The sequence below is a fragment of the Lissotriton vulgaris genome, chromosome 1_1 (genome assembly GCF_964263255.1).
Source record: "Lissotriton vulgaris chromosome 1_1, aLisVul1.2, whole genome shotgun sequence".
NCBI lineage: Eukaryota > Metazoa > Chordata > Amphibia > Caudata > Salamandridae > Lissotriton > Lissotriton vulgaris.
This window is the reverse complement of record NC_141685.1, coordinates 50,848,026-50,868,437: the sequence shown is the minus strand read 5'-3', so window position 1 is coordinate 50,868,437 and position 20,412 is coordinate 50,848,026. Positions and strand designations below refer to the sequence as shown.

Sequence of the window (20,412 nt, the reverse complement as noted above, 5' to 3'; positions counted from 1 at the left end):
TTCTTTTGTCTCGGAAACATTTCTGGCATTCAGAGCACTGATAACGGTTTTCCCCAGTGTGGATCTTCATATGATGTGTGAGACTCCTTTTTTCACTGAATAATTTGTGGCATTCAGTGCACTGATAACGGTTTTCCCCAGTGTGGATCTTTATATGATGTGTGAGACTCCTTTTTTCACTGAAACATTTGTGGCAATCAGTGCACTGATAACGGTTTTCCCCAGTGTGGATCTTTATATGATGTGTGAGACTCCTTTTTGTACTGAAACATTTGTGGCATTCAGAGCACTGATAAGGTTTTTCCCCAGTGTGGAATCTCAAATGTTCAGTTAGAAGTGATTTACAATTGAAATGTTTTGGGCATTCAGAGCACTGATAAGGGTTTTCCCCAGAGTGGATTCTTCTATGCAGAGTGAGATTGTGTTTGTAAATGAAAGATTTCTGGCATTCAGAGCACTGGTAAGGTTTATCCCCAGTGTGGGCTCTTCTATGCTGAGTGAGAATGTTTTTTTGACTGAAACATTTCTGGCATTCAGAGCACTGGTAAGATTTTTTGCCAGAGTGGGTTATTACATGTCGAGAAAGACTTGGTTTGTTCCAAAACCTTTTCTGGCATTCAGAGCACTGATAAGGTTTTTCCCCAGTGTGGATTCTCATATGAATAGTGAGATAAGATTTACGGCTGAAACTTTTTTGGCATTCAGCACACTGGTAAAGTTTTTCCACAGAGTGGGTTAATGCATGTCGATATAGACTCGCTTTGATACTAAACTTTTTCTGGCATTCAGAGCACTGATAAGGTTTTTCCCCTGTGTGGATTCTCATATGCTCAGTGAGATAAGATTTACGCCTGAAACTTTTATGGCATACTTTGCACGGAGAGTGATTTCCCCCAGTGTGGATTCTCATATGCTCAGTGAGATAAGATTTACGCCTGAAACTTTTTTGGCATACATTGCACTGAGAGTGGTTTCCCCCAGTGTGCATTCTGTCAAATTCTGTGAGGTAAGATTTATAGCTGTATCTTTTTTGGCACAAGTAACTTTTTTCCCCAATTTCAGTTATTTTGCCTTGATTGAGGCGGGTTTGAACACTGAATTTGTTCTAACAGTGTTTTTAGAAGGTGTATTCCTAGGGTTAATATCTCTATGTTTAGTTTTCTCTTACTATTATGCCACGGTAAGAGTGAACCTGATTTTAGAGTCGGGCTTGTTTAGATATTGTTCAGCATTTATCTCTAAAAGAAATTGCGTGTAATCTTCTTAACACTTGAATTGAGCAAAATATGTCTGGAAGCAGCCCTGTAACACCTGTTGAAATTGTTCTAGTAGATAATAGTCTTTAGGTAATAGCCTCTCCGGCAGTAAATTATTTTGTGACTGATGTTTCTCTCCAATCTATTTGTATAGGTTCTTAGCAATGCAGTAATGAGGTGTTGGTCTGATATTTAATGATTAAACTGATAAGTACCTTTTTGCACTGACGTAAAGGTAGTAACTGAGGGTGTTAGAACATGCACAGTACTATTGTGGATCACCAGTCGCAGAACATCAGTTCCTTTTATCCTTTCTATGTTTGGTGTAAGGTTAAGGTTTGTAGTTCTGAGGATGAGGATTTATTTACATTAGATATAGTGCAACAGTGCTCCTTTAATCCATTTTTATATTTAACAGTTTTACATATCACTCCTGTACAACAGATAATGATGAGGCGATTTACATAGAATTACAGAACAGTACACAATAAAAAGGAAACAATCTGAGATGGTCATTAACACAATAAAGTGGTGAATTTTTAAGGTTTTCGCAAGAGTGAGCAGAGTGGGTCGAGGTGTTCTATCCAGAGGCAGATAGTCTCAAACTTGTGTAACTGGTTAACAATGGTTGTTGAACAAAGGGGATTTTTCAATCTTTTGCTTGTCAATGCGTCAGCTTCAGAGTCTTCTTTCAGCGTCTTTTCTTTGATGGTATGCAGAAGATACCTTTTGTTATAACTTTCTTTTATGCAGTGTGTGCTTCCTCTCTAGAATTACAAGATGCTTTAGATGAACGTTATTCTGCCAGGCTGAGGCAATTTGTCTTTCTGATAATATTTCAGATGAGGATGCTGAAGTGGTCTTTCTACATTATTTCTGATGCTGTGTGCACAGATATGGTTTTGCTCTGGGTTAATGAAATGCAAAATAGGAGACTTCACTTACAGGTATAGTACTTTCCTCGCCACATCTAGATTTTTGGAAATTATTTAAACGTAGAATGCTGGATGTCCTTCAATTTTTCAAAATAATCCTTCTTATGGCACTGACATTCAGTTGCTTATTGCTAAATCTTGCTTTCTTCGTCCGTAATTTCAATCACCTACAGTATTAAAATGAAATAGTTAATACATGTACATTTCCAAAAATATAATTTACAAGCCAAATTAATGCAAAATTTGGAAAATGTTGAGCTGTTTTTCCAGACAGAGCAGAGTGTAGAATGGTAGCATGAGAGTACTTGGATGTAGGAGGGAGGATTTGTAGAATTTTCAACATTTTATTAAGCTCACAAAGGATACATGTACCCTATGAAGTTGTAACATAGAACCCCAAAGGCAGATATTAAAGTCATATGGACTGGCACCAAACAGCTAATATAAAAATATATACTATTAATTAATTTGTAATGCAGATTTCTGGGAAGGGAATGACTCCCCCACGGAAAACAGGCATTTTCCCCTGCCCTGAGTTACCACCTACTTGTATCTGGTATCCTGACTTTTGAGTTTTGGCCTCAGCCTCAAGCAAACCTATTATGGGCTGCGAGGACTATTCCTAGACCAATCCCTCAAATATGGTCCAGAGTATGAATCAATAGCAATGAAATGAAGCAGTACTTTCATGTGTTCATTTTATTCCACCTGATTATCAGATGTTAGGCTTTTCTGGACCTGGATTTACTGGGTGCAGAAAACCAGGACACAATTTTGTTCCAGACAGGAAAATTAGACTGCAAAGACGCATAAGACTCTGGGTGCAGCAGAAGCAGCCAAGACTTATGCTGTGTTTTTTTACTAACTGGGAGAAACACACAATTCTTCCCTCTGTTGGTGTTCACAGTCGTTGTCGGCCTGTGATTCGGCATTGAGTGCAAAGCGTACCGAGTATTGCTGAGGGGCCGAGCCGAGGGGGAGTTGACGAGCAAGCGGAGCGGAGCCTGGGCCGACTGCCCGCATTTGTTTTGTGACCGGTTCCTGCTCCCGAAGGTTTCTCCCGCTTCATTCGCGTCCTGTTATGCGGGCGCTTTAAGTTCTATGGATCTGCTGTGGGGGCAGGAACGGCCGCTGCCGGCACCGCGGTGCTAAGGCGCTGCTAGTGCTGCTGGTGCGGCGGCCGCTGCAGATGGCAAAGGAGCCTTGGCCTGCGGCTGCAGAAGGGCACGGAGGAGAATAGAGGAGCACAGAGGAGAATAGAGGAGCACAGACAAGCCTTGGCCTGCCGCCTGATTTTACGTATTTACTAAGCATTGAGCAGAGCAGACAGAGCTGAGCCGAGGAGTGGAGGGAAGTGCCCACATCTGCCGTCTGTAGTGGGACTAGCTCTGGATTCCGCTCTTGCTCCTGAACGATTGCCAGCATTCTCCCTTGTACTCTTGTCAGAGATGAATAGCAAAGAACAAGCAATGAACAGTGAGTGGTGAGTAACAAGTGGCAAGAGGTGTGTGGCGTGTGACGAGTGGCTAAGATTGATCGGTCCCTAAGTCGCTGAGCCATTGGAGTCTGTAATAAGTCTGTAATACAAAATCTGAGAAATTATGGAAAGGGGAAAGTGACAATAGACTTAGACCCTCTTGAAGCACCCCTCGGCCCCTGAATTACTCTGCATACCTAGACTACAGCCCTACCCGGTGCCCGGATGTTAATCAATCGGTTAATTAATCAATTAATTAATTAAGTAACCAGCAGTACCGGCAGATTCTGTACGGAGGTGTGCTTTTTTTTTTTTCTCCTTTTCTTTTTTCCCCTTTTTCTTTTTTTTTTTTTATCCTCATTTGTGTGCATAGCTCCAATCTATCAAAACCAAGAAGAAAACCACCACAGAGCAATGAGCCAACTGGTCGTACACTGTGCCAACTCAGCTTATAGCTGGTAGGGGAATTTATCTAACGAGAAGCGAGGCCAGTTCCCTTCAGCACTATATACAATGACCAATCTTGAGCTCGCTTAGGATGGTACCTCAGTTGATAGTGCCCGAATCATCGAGACCCCATTGGAATCAAGACTGTTAGTCTTGATAGCCAGGATAGGCAATGCTCACATTAATCATAGGACCTGGGGAAAAAAACCCAGGTGAGATCACGACTACCCAAGCATTGCCCAGAATGCTCTAGTATTCAGACTTCCTGCCCTGGCTAGGTCAAGTTTGGAAATTTGAAGGAGTGATGTTCGCCATTCATGCACTGTAGGTGGTTGAGCATCTTTCCAGTGTCTACATATCTCCCTACGTGCCGCAAGGATGGAATAAAATATCAATCTTGTTGCTGCGTTGCGGGTTTTATTTCTCAGACCAAAGATAACAAGAGCGAGGTCTATAGTGACATGTTCACCCACAAAATGTGACAGCTTATTTTTAATAGTTTCCCAGTATTCTGATAAACTTGGGCACTCTAAAAACATATGTGTATCCGTGGCTGCAGTTAACCCGCATCTAGGACACAAAACTGGACCTGTTAATGAGAATTTAGTTAACCTGTGGGGAGAATAGTATGCTCTATGCAAAGTAAAAAGGTGGTTCCTACGTAGCCACGACGGTTTAACTAAATCCCAAAGCAATGAGCAAGAAGCAATCCAGAGCTCTTCCACATCTAAGCCTGGCATTAGTTCTGCCCACAAATTTGTTGGTAACTGAAAACTAACATCTATTTCATCTATTATTTTGTGATACCACCCCGAGATTTCTTTTTTTGCCACTGGGCTGTCTAATAAAGAAGTTACCAAGTCGCTAAGGCCGCCTATAGGCTGCTTGTTGCGTCGCATTGGCTGACTGTTATATGACTGAGCCCAGCTGGAAATCTGAATGTATTTAAATCTTGACAACTCAGGGCCTACTTTGTTAATAAGATAATCTCATGGGAGTAAAGCCCCGTCCATAAACAGGTCATCCCAACAATAGATACCAGCTTCTTTTAGCGGGTTATTAAGGGCGTCTATTGTCCATAAGGGAGGAGCGGGTAAGTTCCATATCGGAGCCCTCGCTGAATAGTAGCCAATCTTTATCGCTTGCCTAACTTTGTACCAAGTAGATACACAACCTTTTAGAACTTTCAGTTTAACCTTTTTAAAGAATTTGGGGTCACTAAACTTAAACAAGAAACCGGCATGATTAACTCCTTCGCATTCCAATAAAATAGAAAAAAGAGGGCCCATCCCAGTAGATATAGGAGTTTTAAGCAACATACGCATGTGCGATAGCTGGAACGCCCATGCGTATATTTGAAGGTCTGGTCCAGCCAGCCCTCCCTTCTCCCTCCGTCGTCTAATTTTTTTCCACAAGATTCTGGCACTTTTATTATTCCAAATAAAGCTGGTAATAGCACTCTATAGTTTAGAAATTAATTTTGGATCAAAATAAAGTGGTATTGAATTAAATAAGAAAGAAACTTTCGGTAAAATGCTCATCTTCACCAAATAAAGCTTACCCAGAACAGAAAGCGGGAGATGAGACCAATCTCTCATGAGTTTCCGGCACTCTGCAGCTACTTTATTAAAGTTAAGAGAAGCAATTGCGTTGATGTCCTTAACTATGTTCACCCCCAGATAACGAATTTGGCTTTTAAGTGTCCCATTATTATTAGTTCTGTTAAAATTCCAGGACATTGACTCTGTCTTGATGGCATTGATTTCATACCCAGACACTTTCCCAAATGTAGGGGCCTGTTCAATTATTTCTGGGTATGCCTCTTCGTAATTTGTGGAAAAAATCATAATATCGTCTGCATAAAGTGCCACCTTCTTGTCCCAGCCACCATAAATAAAAGGTTTAATGAGTATGTTGTCCCTAAGAGTCTGAGCGAATGGCTCTATATATATGTCGAAAAGAAGGGGAGACAGGGGGCAACCCTGTCTGGTTCCTCTCATGACCTTGAAAGGCTCTGTCAAACCTCCATTAATTAGCAGTGAAGCAGAAGGATTATGATATAGAAGCTCTATCGTCCTCCGAAATCTGTCCCCAATGCCAAACCTCTTCAAGGCCTCCGATAGGTACAGCCAATTCACCCTATCGAAGGCCTTGGCGGCGTCCAGAGTGAGAACAACCAGTGGAATTTCCTCCTTTATAGCGATGTCCATTGAACCAATCAATTCATATGTAAGCTCACAGAGCTGTCTCCCTTTTATAAAACCCTTTTGGTTCGGAGCTATAATATCCGAAGCTACCCGACCTAGCGATTAGCTAAAATAGATGTAAAAATTTTATAATCGGCATTTAGTATAGAAATGGGCCTGTATGAGCCGCAGTCAGAGGCGGGTTTACCAGGTTTCAGAATGAGGGTTATAGAGGCATTATTCCATGACTCCGGTGGTGTTTCGCCCTCTCTAAGAATTTGGTTAAACAGAGTGGCCAGCACTGGTGAGACCTCCGAGATAAGTTTTTTGTAAATCTCGCAAGGCATCCCATCTGTGCCAACCGCCTTTCCACTCTTTGCTTTCTTTATGGCCTCCTCCACCTCCACTATCGTTATTTCCCCGTCCAAGGAGTAAGACTGTTCTGTTGTTAAGGACGGAAGAGATATGCCCTCCAGCCAATTAATTACGTCACAATGGTTGGGCCTAAGATCGTCTTGGTATATGGTTTCAAAGAAATTTCTGAAAACTGCTCTGATCTCCTCATCCCTGGAAAAAGTACCTTCCGCTGATGTAACTGAACAGATGTTATTACGCGCCCGATCAGATTTTATTTTCCAGGCAAGTAGCTTACCTGCCCCCTCCCCGTATTGGAAACGCGAGAGTTTACTTGCCTCCCATCTCTGTATGACCCGCTTCTCCAGAACTGCTGACAATGAAAGTTTCAGTCTATTCAATTCTGCTTGTTTAACAGCAAGGGTTGGATTTTCTATGGGATCGATGTTATCTATGTCGTTTTGTACTATCGAAATGTTTCTTTCAATGGAGGTGACTTCGTCTGTATATTGTCTACTACGGTAGGCTACTTTATTTTTAATAAGGCCTCTAAGAGTACACTTGAACGCGTCCCAAATTATCCCTATGGGGGCTGTATCCTTATTGGTACTAAAAAAGTAACTTGTCTCTGATTGTAAAAATACAATATCCTCTGTTGAAGAGAGAAAGGATCTATCGAAGGACCATATTCTAGTGGAAGGGGTCGTAGCCAGTTTTAGTACTAACTCGACTGCAGAATGGTCGGAGAGATGCATTGGGGTGTATTGTATTGAGATAATATTTTCAGCTAAAGCTCTACTTGTGAGAATGAAATCAATTCTAGACCTGTGTCTATATTTCCAATTTCTAAATGAAAATTCTTGCCTTTGACCCTCTTTAAGCCGCCAAATATCTAAGTAATCGTATTGGTGCATCAAGCCTAGCAGACAGTTTCTGGATTTGGAAGTGATTTTCTGCCTACTGTTAGGGGATTTATCTAAGAGTGGATTCAAGGTTATGTTAAAATCCCCCGCTATAATCACTGGGTCAGGGAAACTAAGCAAATGACTAAATAGAGTTTCCAGTGTTGAGGGGTCATCAATGTTTGGTCCATAATATCCCACAAGTGTTAACTTGGTGTCTCCTAATTCTATTGCAGCGATAGCCCATCTCCCTTCGGTGTCTACTTTCTGCTGTTTAATTTTAAATGTGACGGATTTTTTGAAAAAAATCGAGACCCCCCGTGTATTAGAACCTTGTGTTGTTCAGATTGATGATTCTATCCATCTATTCCTACGGACCAAGTCAATTATCTCACTCTCGATTAAGTGGGTCTCCTGGAAGATAATGATTCCCGCATCGGTATCTCGAAGATACTGCATGATTTTATTAGCTCGTGGTTTGGTGCGGAGACCATTAACGTTCCAGGACAATATTTTTAGTTTACTCATTAAATTGTGAAATTAAGTCGTTTGTTATGGCTGGCTGTGATAAGAAGAAAATAAACAATTCAAACAAATTGTTACTATGTATCTTAAGGTGAGAAGAAAACATTGTGTTGAAGAAACTATTTACATAAAAAGATTGGAGCTCTTTACTAGAGATGTGATTTTGCCCCCCTACCCCCCCCTACCCACCCCTACTCCCTCCCTGGGAAAACCCCGTACTCACCAACCGGAAACTTCCGGAAGTAAGTGCCCCTAGCTCTTCCCCATCTCATCACCTCGTGCCTTTAATATCTACAAAGTGACTCGCCGTTACATGGTTATGTAAATTATGTGTTTGTGTTTGTTTTTGGTTTGTGCTTTTTTTTTTTTCCCTTTTCACTTTGTAACCATATTAATATTCTTTCCCCAATTCACTGAAACCTCCACAAAACTACACTTCAAGTGTGTGAAAAAATGGGCGTTCTAAGATTTAAGGGTCAATAACATTCTTTTGATTCATCTGATTATGATTGTGGCAATTTCAACAAATCTTAGTATCACTCCCTTTGCTTCTTATTGCCAAAGGCTAACAGGAGGTCATCTGCAGCTTGCACTGATCTAATGTTGTGCATTTTGTTGTCAAACATGATTTTAAGGTATGCAGGGAATCCCATTTGTACTGTAGCGCCAAGCTTACGAAAAGCGTACATCCTTTGTCCGAGCTCCCATTGTTTATCTAAGGTGAAGCGGGACAAATCTGAGCGAATCTGAAAATTATAGCCTTTATATGTTTGCGACTTAAGCTTAAGAGCCTGGTTCAAGATATGTTCTTTTAATGAATAGGTGTGGAAGTTTACGAGGATTTTCCTAGGTTTGGTCCGCTGGATATTGCGTCTAAAAGGGTCCCGGTGTATGCGCTGGATATCCGCTGCTAGCTCCTCAATGGATTGAGAAAGATTTAGAGTTTCTTTCAGAAGAGTAATTATGTAACTCTTAATATCCGCACCTTCACTCCCCTCAGGAATATTCAGAATGCGTATGTTACTCCGCCTCGCATTGTTTTCTAAAACCTCCATTCTTTCTGAGAGGGCTTGATCTTCTTTCCTTAGTTTTACGATGTCATCAGTGGTGCCCTCAGCTCTCATAGATATTTGGCCCACCGTCTCTTCTAAGGCTTGAGTTCTTAGCGTCAAGTTACCTAATCTCTCATCAAGAGACTCGCAAAAGCTCCTTATCTCTTTCTGATTAGAGGCTGACTCAGCAAAGCCTTGTTTGATTTCTGCTGACAAAGCCGCAAACATTTTTTGTACTGAGGCAACTGATATTGTATCAGCACTAGAAACAGCCGCATCACTTAATTCTTGAGGAGTTCTCAGAGGGGTTTCAGAAAATATGTCAGCCTCAAAATTATCTTCGATGTTAGAATTAGGGATCTCTAGAGCATTCCTACCATCTGCTGGAGAGATGGGTGGTAGCAATTCATCCCCTGCCTTTGATATTCCATCGTCTTTTGTGACTTGGTGGGCTGAAATTTTAAGAGCTGAGCTCTCTGCCTCAGACACTCTCAGTGTACTTGGTGTATTCTCCTCTAGTTGTGATATATGAGCCAGATCAATATTAGCAGCTTGATTATCATCTGACTCTTTGGATTCCATGATCTCAGAACCGAGTTTAGAAATACTATTGCTAGATTGAACTTGTTCTTTTCCAAGGTTCAAAATTTGAGGGATCGCCTTGAAATATGAGCGCAAAGAAGGGGTAACTCTAGGGGCAAGAGCCGTAGAGGGATTCGCTTTGGAACGCTTCCTTCCCCTTTTGGCTTTCACCTCAATCGAGAGGTATGAGGATGTTCCCCGATCTGTTTGTGGACTTTTTCCTAATTGAGACGCTTTCTTATCAGTCTCTTCCTCAATGTCTTGCAGTGCGCTCTTTACTCTCTTTTTTCGAGATACACTGGCCCCCGGTAAGTCCTTTACTACGCTCTTTCCCCTTAACTTCCTAACGGATTCTGAAGCACTCATGTGTGCCAGAGTTTGGCTAAGGGACACGCTGTATGCTCTGTAGTTAATCACCACATTCACACTTTTTATTTTACTTACTGTAGGAGTTACAGAAGACTCAAGGGACCCGCCTTTTAGTGTAACACTCGCGTGCAGGGAAGAAAAATCACCGTGTATTTTTTTGCCTTCTGGAGTGCTGGGTCCAAATTTCAGGTTGTAAACAGCAAAAGCTCCGTTAACATGGTTAGCGCTTCCTACGCCGAGAAGACTCTGAACCCGTTTCACCTTACGGAGCTCCAAAGCGGCTTGCCTCCACGGTTGCAGCAACGCGGACGGGAACACCCCACACGAAGGGCGTTTACTTCCGCGTTCGTCTGCGCGGCCGCTGGGGCTGCCGAGGCTGCCGCGCCCTTCCTCCCGGTCGCTGCTGGAAACGCTGGGAACTCGGCACATCGAACAAAAGTATTTCCACGCCGATAAACGTTTAAGTTATAAAAACCAGAAAGATAGTCCTGCGATTGTCTTGCAAGTTATTAGCGATGGTGAGTCAGGTTTCTTCAGCTAACAGCCAGGCATCTAAGGACGAGACGGAGCGAAGCACTGCCGCAGTCAGCCGACTGCCGCCATGTTTCGAGGTGTGCTTTGTGGGTGTTTTCCCTTGGAGGTGTTTGGTGGTGTTTTTGTCCTATCAAAGCACTCTTTGGTCTTGTCACTGGCCCGTTTGAGTCTCTGAAAGGAGCAAGACTTCTTCTCCTTAGAGGGTGTATTATGAGCTCAGGAAAGGAGCGGCCACCTTTCCCTCCTATCAAAAGGAAAAGAAAAATACAACAAACACCGATATTAGATACGTTTAAAATAAAACAGGCAGTTGACATACAGTCCTTTAAATCATCTAAGGTCCATACATTTGGGAAACTGGGAAAGTCGCTGTCAAAGTTTGATTTTATGAAAGATCCAACTGATGCTATGCTAACATTGCTAACTAACCCATGTGATCTTCAAACTCCAATTAAACCACTGAGTAGAACAAATATTATATCCCCTAAGCAAGGAGTAAGTGAACTAGGCCACCCTAAATGTAAATTTAAATGTACAGGAATTTATATAGCGCAAATCACCGAGCGGTTTCTAAGTGCTTGCTTAGGGAACCCGTCCTGGTATTCCCCTGTGAGATAACCCCGGCAGGGTATCCGCAAGGTGAAAGCCAGGCATCCCGCCGCGAGGGGCCATTGTGGAGATTAAGCAAGCTATTGCCCAGAGTCGCAGAGTGTGAACCTGTGAATCGAGTAGGCACCGGAGCGAGAAGTGTCGAGTCCATGGACATTTTTAGGACTAAAGACCCCGCCGAGCTGGGAATTGAACCCTGGTCCCGGGCTGACCTCTGCTTCCAGGTCTGCCTCCTCTAACCAGTGAGCCACACTTCTCCACTAAAGCTGAAGTCGAACAAATGTCAAATTAAACTAAGGATCAAGTCAACCATTGGGGTCAAATAACGGACCTAGATATGTTAACTATTCCACTTACTGGTCGTTCACAACAAAAGGGCCCAAAATACACAAATCTAACAATGGGAGATACTCAGCAATTACTACCAACTTAGGCAGCCAATGCCAATAGAAGTGCAAGTAAAAATCAAAAAAGCTAACGGTATAGGGGAACCATCTAATTTGGGCCAAATAAATCAACGAGACAAAGAAGCTCCAAATGAACTAGATGGTGGGGTGGAAATCATAAGGGAAGCCAATACCCCACTGAAATCGAATCTTACTCTGTCTAAAATGAATTCAGTTCAAAAACAGGACCAGTCGAAATGTAATCAAAATAACGGATCTCAAATTAATAAGGATGAATACACCAGCAACCCAGAAACTCTGCAGCGTTGAAGTACTACGTATGAAAAAGACGTTTTGAATAGTAGTCCACAATTCATTAATTCTTGTAACGAGGGACATGATTTTCAAGGACCACAAAAAGAGAAGTATAAGGACCTATCATTCATAAATGGGCAACACCATAACCCAGGTACTCAGGTACCAGGAAGTGGGAACGCAGCAGCAATTTGGTATTTATTCTTCAAAACCTCGCAATTAACTCTGGAAGCTTTAACATATCAGTCCAACAAAAAGGAGGTCCAAATAGATCTCTTGAGCGCTACGGCATCCTCTTTGCTGGAACTGAGCAGAAGATAACAACACAAAATAATCTAATAGTAAGGGCACAATCTCAGCCAATATCTACGTATGCAGAGTGTAGTTGTGCCCCACTAATTAAACTGGCTACCATTCCGGATATTTAAAAAACAATCATTGACGATGTAAAAGTGAATTTTCCTAATGTGGGAATTCAACCCATCAAGACCGACTGCCCCTCTAAAGATACAATAAAATGTAAAGACAATACTGTTGTTGTTAAAGAAAAAATAGATGATAAAACAAAAGATCAAGAAGTGATAAACCTATGCTCGACACAATCAACAATGACAGACGCAGCTCCGGAAGTTCATCTATCAAAAAGACAGAGGAAAAAACAACAGAAAGCAAGAAATAAAGCTTCTAAAAGTTTTAAAAAAAACAAATGCATCAGATATAGTGAGATTGAACACTGGAAACAACCTTGACTAAATATCATATTGTGAAGGTGAGGGTAAACACATGTCTCCAACAAAACCCTTTTACCCTCTATTTAATAAGGATCTATCGGAGGTACAAGCAGTTATGAAAAATAAATGCCTAAACAAGCAAGCTGATAGTATAAAAATTATAGAGAATGGGAACATTCAGTCCTTAGAAAAGCTGCAAGTGGAGGAATGTAATAAACAGGTGGAGAATAAGCCATCACAATTGGAAACAAATAGAGCAAAGAGTGAGAGTATCAGAGGGGATGAAACGAATAGAGAGTTGTTAAAAACCTGGAAGGATATTAAATTACCACAAGATCTGGGAATCGAAACGAAGCAGTTACATAAACATTGACAATTATGGTCTCAAACTGTTACTAATCATAATGGAAGGTTAATTGAGCATGCTGAAGGTGAAAATAGCCTGGAACAAATTAAATTAAATAACCCAGATCAAAAAGAAGGAGTGGTGCAGGTAATTTTTGCGATGGAATATAAATCTAGGGGTAATAATGATATCTTGACTCGTGGAAAACATATTAAAATTGTGTAATGCAGTACCCTCATTAAAGGAAATTAAATGTACCGACATAGAATCAATTGAATTCCTCACAATAAAGAATAATCGTGAATCGACATTAGTAATTTGGACATCTTCTACTGCCGCCAGCCTTATTATGCAAGAACATAATCGCTTTCAGGACTGGGGAATAAAAATAACAACTCCCCCTGCAACGTCCTTTTGTTTCAACAAAATTACAAAATCATAACCAAATGAGAACCGAGAATAATAAGAAATACTCAATATTAAAAAAAAACATAGGTATGACCAACGGTCATCTTTTAAAATAATTAGACGTAAAAATAGGAGACCTATTATTTGACACTGTCAAATTAGGTTGGCTAACAGCAGCCCTCCATAATGTTAGGCAGGATTGACATCTACAATCTGAAGTTCCTTTAAGGGGGCCAACAATTGTGAATGAAAGGGTCAGATTATGTTCGTGGAATATAAATGGGGTTCAAGCAAAGATTCAGAATAACCAACTCGCTACTTTGTGCTGTTTTCAAATCATTTGTTTACAAGAGACTTGGGCTTTAGTTCTTTTTAGATTGGAAGGGTATAGGGTTATTACTCATTAGCTAAGAGAACAAGTAACTATGGCAGACCTTGTGGGGGTTTGGCTATTTTTATATCAACTGAGCTAAAAATGGAAAGTGAAATGGACGTCCCAAGTCAAAACGATTATCTAATTGTCAAAATATGATACAAAGAACAAAATATAATTAAATCTCTTGTAGTAATCAACATATATAATTACAAAGAACAATGGCGACCAATTTGATAATTATAATTTTGCAGCCACTGGACAATGACATCCAACCTGAGATTATTATTACCGGTGATTATAACATGAATATGCTATGATCTTACGATAGAGATGTTGAAATACAATGGCAAAATTACTTATGGTCAATTCCAAGTTTTTTTATCAACTATGGGTATGAGGGAACAAAAGATGAAAACATCGGCAAGACTCTTGTAAAAGAATGAGAAACCATTGGTCTAAGAGTCCTAAATGGGCGATTTCCTCAAGATTCGCCACCAGCATGGACTTTTCAAGCAGGGGATCATAGGTCTAGAATAGATTATACCATAGCACCGTTGAATCATTTTCATTTTATTTCTATCAAGGAAATCAACTTGACACTGGCAAATGATGCAAATGTTTGGATTTTACTGCAATAGTATCCTAAACAGACACACTAGTTGAGCTTAACTTGCGCACGATCTGTAGCACACCTCTGGCATACCGCAGGCACTCATTGAAATAAACCCGAGCCACTTTAAAAACGGCATTAAAAACTCACAAGCAAATATTCCAAGCTTTCTAAAATTATGAAATTTACTTTGTTTAATTCCCAAGTTTTATACAGCTCCTGTTACAAAATGCAACAATATTCACTGTCCACGTCCATCTATTTGCCCTTTAAAACCCACAGCTCTGACACATAGATAGTCTGAAAAAACCGCAATCAAACAACATGGAGGAGGTAACAAAGCAGTTGTAGTGAACAGATTAATGTAATGTTAGGAGTCCCTTTGGGAACGAGCAAACTCTCCTTTAAAAAATACAAATACAAATTAAATTCCAGTGCTTCAAATCAACTTGTTACAAAGAGAAAACCCACAGTGTTCTGGCAATCTCAAATCTTTCATTTTATGATAAACAGAAAGTACAAACCTGATTCACTTTAATACAGTCAACATTACACACATTTTTTATTCAAATAGTTTGTTGACTTGAAATTTTAACCAGTGGTTTCAATCTCAAACATGTGTAAGAACCAGAGTTCAACAGAATCATTTTATATTTTTTTATCATACTCCGATGTGTGTCCAACTTGTTATCAGACTTCATAAATAATGTTTTTGTAAGCTCCTTGGCATGTTTATATTCCATATAAATCATTGGTTATTGAAGTACCCTAATTTTATGGAAGTTACAACTATGGTGAGTGAAAGGATATCGCTAGTACACTGTGGACACTGATGGAAATCCATGCCCATTTTATTATTTGTTTTTAATATTGTTCACCTCTACCCATTACAACATACGTTATAATCTAAAGCTGAAACACATTTTAGAAACTGAAACAGAAATTTGAGGAATAGAAACCAAATAAAATATACATTATATCAAATATTTCAGTTCATGGCGGCTAAGGCTGTGGTGACACTTGAGCCTTTCTCATAGACCTCAAGGCCTTTTCTCGCAGGTGTTATTCTAAATCATCAAGCTTTTCCTCACCATCACTTTCAGAACCCTTTATGAAATGAAATTTGATTTGTAGAGCGCATGGCTGCCCGAAAGCGTCCCAGCGCTTGCTTAGGGAACCCGTCCTGGTATTCCCCTGCGACATAACCCATTACTGGGCATCCCCAAGGTGAAAGCCAGGCATCCCGCTGCGAGGGGCCGTTGTGGAGATTAAGCAAGCTATTGCCCAGAGTTACAGAGTGGGACTCCATGATTGGAATAGGCACCGAGGCGAGAATTGTCAGGTCCGGGGAAATTTGAGCCCAAGACCCGCCGAGGCGGGGAATTGAACCCTGGTCCGGGCCAGACCTCTGCATCAGGGTCTGCCGCTCCAACCACTTGAGCCACACTTCTCCACTATTGGTAAATTATCATCGTCCATTTCTCCTCTTTCCAACAATGAAGCAGGAGGGCTAGGTGCCCTCTCTGCATTAGAACCCCTTTCTTTCTTGTGCTTCTTGTGTTTCTTGTGCTTTTTAACCTTCTTTTTCATCTTGCCACCTTCTTGGTCAGAAGTCCTTACAGGAGACGAACTTGGTGAAGCACTTTGAGCTTTCTTTGCTGGTGGTGCGGGTGACCACGTTGGCGAGGGAGATCGTGATCTGGATGGTGATGGGGGTGGGAGCATCATTTTAGGTGGTGGCTCTGGTGATCCTGAGACGGATCTAGACGAAGACACTCTCCTCACAGGCAGCGGACTAGGAGAAGCCCTTTTAATCTTCTTAGGTTCATGTGTCCATGACACTCTCCTGATGGGCCTAGTGATTGGAGATGGTGATTGCTGTCTTCTCGGGGGTGAAGGAGAAGGTCCTCTGCGAAGAGGGGGAGGAGGAGTTGGAGAGATACGGGGAGGTCTTGACCGAGGGGAAGGCGAATGCATTTTGTTCTGCAGTGGGGATCGCATTTCACGGTTTGACCTGCTTGGAGGGGATGCTTTTCTATGTTTTGAAGATAACGAAGGAGAGTGTCTCTTTGCCACTAGAGAAATTCTTTGTTTTGGAGGTGGAGATCGAGAAATGCTATGTTTTGGAAGTGGAGATGAAGATAGTCTTCTTTTAAGAAGTGGTGGAGGTGCGGGTGTAACAGTTCTTCTTTTGGGAGGCGGTGAAGGAGTATACCTTCTCTGTATTGGTGGAGAATACCTTCTTGGAGAAGGGGAGCACCTCCGTGGAGGAGGAAATGGTGTCCTGCACCTGAGAGGTGAAGCTGATCGAAGTGGAGGAGGTGGAGGTGAAGGAGTTTGGCGCCTTCTTACTGGAGGTGGGGATGGGCTTCTTCGTCGTCTTTTAGGCACAGGAGACTGACACCTCGTTCCCATTTGCTGCATTGTAGGAGAGAACTCTTTTTGACATCTTCGTGAAGGTGATGAAGTCCTTGAGCCTGAATGACGTGCCATTTCACCATTTTTCACATTTCTTTTAGGTCTCTCTTCAGATGAACCAGAATCTGTACCAGATGAAGACTGCCTATTTTGTCATTTATACTGCCGTCTTTGTCACAGAATCTGCTGCTGCCATTCTACTCCCTTCGTCATCTTCAGATTCTGACAATTCCACTCTTTTCGTTTTTGGAGCTTGAGGTGGTGAAGATCTTTTTTCTAGGATTTTGTGTTTTGGTCCTGGAGACACCGAGCTGCGACCTTTCCTTTGATAACTGGATTGCTGAGGCGAGGGAGATCTGGGTTCTTTTTGAGGGGGGCTAGGAGGTGGAGATGGCCTGTGCCGCCTTCTAGGGGGGCATCCAGAAGGTGACCCGCGGGGCTTTTGAGGAGGACATGATGAAATTCGCTTTGATGGTTTCTTTGGAGGAGGCGGAGTCTTTGAACGTGAAGAAGAGGAAGACGAACTGCTGCCAGATAAAGAAGCTGATGAATGGCGTCTTCTTCTGACTGGGGTTCTACTTCTCCTGTGTTTAGGAGGAGGTGGAGGGCGCCTGGGAGGACTACGTTGGCGAGGAGACGACCTTCGCCTTGGGCTTGAACGCCTCCTCGGTGAATAGGACCTGGAGCGTGACCTGTGGTGCTGCTGAGATCTGGAATGAGGAGGTGAATGTGACCTTGACCGGGACTTAGAACGTGATCGAGAACTGGCCCGGGGCTTCTTCTCCATCTCTATTTTAATACTTTGCTCTGGGGGTGGTTCTTGCTTGATGTCTGGGGTAGGTTCATGTTGCATAACTTTAATAATGTCACTGGTTGAAGTTGCTTCCTGAACAGAAGGCTCCCTTATTAACATAGAAGGCTCAGGTTCGGGAGGTTCTGGTTCTCTCTTTTCAGGCATAGGACTAGGATTGCGACTCTTTGATCTGTGCCGAGGAGATCGTGAATGGCTGTGTTTTCGCTCTCTTCTTCCAGGAGATCTTCTCCGCGGGGAAGACGACCTGGATTTGCGTCTTCATGGACTTCTGGATCTTCGGTCCCAACCCCTCATTTCTCGATCTTCTTTGTCCTTTTTATATCTTTCTCTTCATCTTGCTTCTTTAAAAACGCCAGCTTTTCTTGCTCAATCTCTCTCTGTTTAATTTCCTCTTTCTTCAGTTCCAGAAAAGCAGTGGGTATGCCAGCAATATTTTCTTGAGCACTCAAAAGAAGCGGCCAAAGCTCTCCCATGAATTCTCTGGCATTCTTACCATTTAAAAACCCAGTAAATTAACACATTGTCTTCAAATCCCAGAATTTCAGTAATTCGCTTAGTTATTAATGGCTTGATAACTTCCATATTAACCGTGACCATGTCTCCTTTGTTTCCAGGCATTCTGCAAATTTTAGCTGTTCAAAAGCTTCTTCTGTTTGTTGCTGAAACGATTCTCTTGCTCGGCACTTGTACCGCGGAAGAAGCCCGCGTCCATCTTGCCTCTCTAGGAGAGCTCTCGAGGTCCCACAATGCAGCGTGAACGGGAGGCAATTTCATAATCTATTTCATAAAATTTTGTCTTATCAGATAGAGGGAATAAATATAAGCGACAACAATCAACAAATAATTGAGTTAAACCTAAATGGCCTAAGATATGAAAACTATACAACACTTCCGGGTGAAATAACAACAGTAAAATATAAGAAACTTAATTGGTCAGATAACAACAAAGATTCTATTACAAACACTGCGCAGGCAATTGTTGATTTTCACTTCGAAGGAGATTATTCGAATGCTGTAGAAAAATGGTCTCTCTTCACAAAGCAATTAATTACCAGTCAATCTCAATAATATGCTAATAAAGGTCAGTGGAGGAAAAAAAACAGCATGTTCATTGGTGAAAATGTTGTTTGAAAGCCATCAATTCAAAAAAAAAAATTTACAGAATCATGAGATTGGTAAAAAAGTTCCCAGTTAATTTAATTTACAGAGTAAAGCTTAAAAAGATAAATACAGGAGTAAGGAGAATGGTCTGGAAGGACAAAATGAAAGAAAAGCAATAGTTGTGGGCAAAAGCTATATATGCTTGCAAAAGGAGTAATTCAAGTGCCGCTTGTGTGGAGGGACGAGAGGACCAGGGGAGTGACAAGAAGCCCTCCGCCAGCCTCGACCCAGAATGTGACGTAGGTGGTCCGCCGACCCATGTGGCGCCGCCAGGGCTGATAGACCTCCGTCAAGGCAGCCGCCTGCGTGGAGGGCCGAGAGGGGAACAAAGGGTCCCCGTCCAGCCTCGACCCAGAGGGGGACGTGGGGGTCTACTGACACCTGTGGCGCAGCTCAGCCATGGACAAGGCCGTCGCCTGTCTAGAGGGCCGAGTGGGGCTCGGGAATGCAACCCGAGCCCCGCGGACCTCCGGCGACACTACAGGGACTCCCACAGGAGTTTGAGGCGAGGCAGAGGTGCCGTGGTCTGAAGGAGGGACCCCCGAAGGAGCCGAGCCAGTTGGCACTGGGGCGAAGCGGAGGGCCCCGCGCGATGCAAGGGATTCGCCGACGTCCCAGAAGGGGAAGGAGGAGGAGACGCCAAAGAGGCCTGCAAAGCCGCTGTATATGTCTCCATCTGGGTTCTCGACGCCCCCCTCACCGGGAAACGGTGGATAGGAGAACGACACGCGGGCCGCATCACCAGCGGAGAGCCCACGCCCCCGGCAGGCCGAACACCAGCCCCCGGGGACAAGCTGCGACACTTATCCACCGGGGAGCGACGCTCGTGCGACATCGGAGAGGGTTGAGGATGCTGATGAGGACGGCTGCTTCTGAAACAGTCTGCGGAGGCTGATCGAGGGGATGAAGCCGATCTTGCGAGATGCTGCCGAGAGTAGTTGCTTCCAGCGCTCCAGCCGCGACTTCTGCTTCAACAGTTGGCACGCCTCACAATCAGTGGTGCTGTGATCTTCCCCTAACTCCACATGCACCCTCAGCCTCCTAAAGCATTTTATTCATTCATTTGTATTTCTTTTTTCCTGTCATGGGGATGACTGCTCAGATATCCTTACAAGTAGGATCTTTTGAATTCTGCATGAACCGATTTACTAATGTTCCTAGTTGAAAATGTCATTTAGAAGTTAAATATATGTTTCTGATGTGAGGTAGGGTGGGTATGTGTGAGAATGCGTGCGAGAGAGAGTGTGTGTGTCTGTGTCTGTCTGTCTATGTCTGAGTGTGTGTGAGTACTTGAGCGTGGGGAGCCGACTCTCACTATACTATACCAAAAAGAGGTATAGTGTGCAGAGTGTCCAGTGGATCACCCAGAGATTTTACAGAGGCTAAAGTAGATAATATTGTCTCTCCTTAAGGATGAATACAGGTACTTGGCCCGTGATAATGCTAAAAGACAATTGGCCAATACCCAGAGTAGAATATATGAGCATGGTGATAAGGCGGGGAAGCTGATTGCTTGGTTGGAGAGGGGGGATTGGGCGTCCCGGCTAGTTCTGGTGCTGCGGTCCCCCGGGGCTGACAGGGTCACTGACCCGCAAGAAATTGTGAACGTCTTCGGCAGA

At 42.7% G+C, this 20,412-nt stretch overlaps 1 protein-coding gene across 1 annotated transcript in view; it reads right to left on the bottom strand.

Annotated features, from left to right (window-relative positions):
- The window catches only part of LOC147737202 (uncharacterized), a 92,123-nt gene that overhangs the window by 49,514 nt on the left and 22,197 nt on the right, over positions 1–20,412 (bottom strand). Inside the window, exon 4 of the mRNA XM_086919149.1 lies at positions 2,202–2,358. The gene's annotated coding sequence lies outside the window, so the exon portion shown is untranslated. The remainder of the gene's footprint in view (positions 1–2,201; positions 2,359–20,412) is intronic.